This window comes from Ciconia boyciana, chromosome 11 (assembly GCF_034638445.1).
Source record: "Ciconia boyciana chromosome 11, ASM3463844v1, whole genome shotgun sequence".
In the NCBI taxonomy this organism is placed as follows: Eukaryota; Metazoa; Chordata; class Aves; order Ciconiiformes; family Ciconiidae; genus Ciconia; species Ciconia boyciana.
This window is the reverse complement of record NC_132944.1, coordinates 10,684,905-10,688,176: the sequence shown is the minus strand read 5'-3', so window position 1 is coordinate 10,688,176 and position 3,272 is coordinate 10,684,905.

The following is a 3,272-nucleotide window of genomic DNA, read 5'->3' as shown; positions in this document are numbered from 1 at the left end:
CAAGTGCATCTGGAAGTATTAACTTTCCTTAAATTCTGAGCAGCTGTGAAACATTTTCTGTGGAATCTTATAAGATGGATTTTTTTCAAAAATGACTTGAAACCATAATTTTGATCTCAGTTATGGGGGTGGGGATGGGATTTAAATCCTGTTATCCTCCATGGAGTTACTGATTTGCAGTGATCTAAATAAGGTCTATGTCTTTAAAAACTGCAGTTCCAGGTTTCTGCTCACAATTGGAGTAAAAGTTCTTGGCAGATTTTTTAAACAGTAGCTTCTCCTACTGCAGCCTATTCTGCTGGACTTGATTCCAAGCAAGAATTAATGTATCAGAACTAAGATCAGGGTGGGGAACAAAGAAGAAAGATCACTGGAGTATTGCCTACTTTCAGTTTTGAACAAGATCATTTAATGTGAACAACCCCAAAGACTTTGCAGTATGTTTAAGGACTATGTGCAACCTAATAATGCAGGTCATTTACAAACCCATTGCTCTAAAACATGAACAAGAGAAAGCATTCGTAACTAATTTTTTTGGTTTCAAGTATGAAATTACCCTTTTACCCTTCATAGTCCATTTGAAGAGTTCTCTATAATAATAATAAAAAAGGATTCTACATCCTATACTCAGTTACATGTTTGTCTTTCACTGCAAATCAAAGCACACCCAGAGAATACAGAAGACGTACAGCCAGCTGCTGCAGCCTGGAATGAATGCTTTCAGCGAGACTAGGAAGAAACAACCCCAATCCACGCGTTAGAGGTTTAAATGGTGACACGTTCACATGCCTAGATATTGAGGCTGCCATGCCATGCACCTCTGGAAGTCACAGTCCATACCCAGTAACAGATTATGGATGTATGTTACCCTTTTGCTAAAAAATAAACATGTTGTCACCTACTTCTGTCAAAAGATACAGCAGTTTTTGTTGGGTTGGCTCTTAGAGATCCCTGCTGTGCCCAGATGCCAAATACTCTGGTAACTGCTAAAAATCAGAGTGGCTTAAAATTAAGCAGTCATGCAAAGCAGTGCCTCAACTCTGAGCATTCCCACGGGAGGAAAGAGACCTTGCTCCTAACAGAGCAACACAAACATCCTCAGCCTTCGCCTTTGTTGTCATACCACCAAAACAGAAGAATTACCCCATTTCCTCTGAATTTGATCAGGAGCACACTAATACAGCCAGACAGTCCCCTGTGAATAGGGCTGGACGCAGCCACGCTGCTAACAGCAAAGGCTGTACAGCATCTCTCTCCACATACGACACGATGTGGGGGGGGACACACACATGACTCTGCTCACTTATGTCCTTGGTGTGGCATTCCCTTGGCCTTCAATAAATGTGGATGTACCTGCCGCATCCATGCGCCAGCACAGTCCTTAGCTGACATTTTCCAGAGGACAAGCACTCCCTCCGCACGCTGGGGAGCTCCAGTTCACTTCAGGAGTCAACTGCTGAATATTTTGTTCTCTCCTTGCTGCTCCGCAGAGCTCTCCAGTGCCTCATTTGCAGCAAACCATCCCTCGGGGGCCTGGTGCTCTTCAGTGTATGCTGTTAAAACACTCTGCAAATATGCAGCTGAATTCAGCTTCAAAATACTACTGCAGGAAAAGGAGAACTATATAAGTAGATTAAGGCCAAGAGGTTTGGGTGCCTAATTTCATTTCTCTGGACCCTGAGTTTTCCAGAGTATTTTATGTTCAAACGAGCTGCCATGACACCTCTATGTAGCCCATGAGGAGGATATAATTCATATTGTTCATAAATAAAGACCAAGTTTTTCTGACTTGCCTCACATCCCAGAGGAGCTCTTGTTGGTGGGAGGTCAGGATGCATTTCTAGAGAGCAGCATTCCCCCACCTGAAACTTCACAACATCCTTGTCCTGTGCTTTCCAGCCTCATTCCCTGCGCACCTTTCAGCTTTGAGACACGAAGTGGAGGCCCAGCTGACATGAGAGCAGCCCCCTTTTCCATGCAGACTTGATTTATACCTTGGGCAGGTCTACTGGGAATGAACCCATCTGAAAAAGTTGTGATGGAATGCTGTAATGGGATGATCACATACAGCACACGTGCATTAGCAAACAGTGGAGAAATGATGCTTACACAGACTGCCACTAGCATTTTCTTCCAGTGCAACTCTGATAATTTAATAATTCTCCTTTTTTGTTTGATTTCTGTGTACTACATGCTTTATATATAATATACACAAAATGGCTTATAAAAAATTGCACAACAGACTTTCCATCCCTATCAGTACTGACAGGAATCACAGCAGAACCGAGACATCCGTGCTTGTACGAAAGCTGATGCAGTCCCTGCTAACACCAGAGAAGCACTGAAGAGAGATGGGGCACTAGTCAGCAGGTTTCACAGGCAAAAATAGCAGAAAACCCAGCAACATGCAGCAATGCTAGGTTCTGGACTTCACAGGTATGCTTTAGGGACCACTTTTACATGCTCTCTCACCCTGGCCATGGTCCACTCCTGTCCCTTCTGGGCCCTTCCTGTTCTTCTCTCATAACACTCCAAGTCACAGCCCACCACACCCAGCAGCCAGGTGGGTCTCCTTACCCAGCCCATTGCTTTTCATCCAAGTCTTCTCAGACCACCATTCACGGTTTCCCCGTCTCTGTCCTCCCTCCTGTACGCTTGGCACTCTCTCTCTAGGATGATCCATAGCAACAGAAATATTTCTCTTGTTTAAATGAGGGTGGGATGGGAATACTGCTAACATTACCCTGTGGATGAGCTAGCCAGAAGGATGTAGCTCCTGCACCACAAGTAATAAGCTAGCAAGCCTGGGAATAAGCTGAAGATTAAGGTCACAAAACTGGACATAACATTTAACGTTCCATAAATGGAATAACAAAATGCCCGTTTTCTAGGAAGAAAATGTCTCTAGAAGAAATCTTCCCCAATTTCTAGAAAGATACTGTAGATATTCCCAGTAGGTTTGTTAAGGGAAAGAATGAACTTCTGTTCAAGGAGCTGGTCCTAAATTAAAACAGTATCTACAGCAATACCTTGGTACATCATAGCCATTTGTGACACACAGATGTAACACTGGGCTGTAACTAACTACTTTATAAAGCCCCTTAGGATTTATGAGGATATCTCTGTGTGTGTAGGCAAGAATCCATTCTGATGGAAATAAGCAGAAACTAAAAGATGTACAAAGTGGCAACAGGGATGTCTTCCAACATGTAGTCACTGGCAGGAAAAACAAAAAGCAAGTGGGGGTACATCTCTGCTTCCACTCTGCCTTA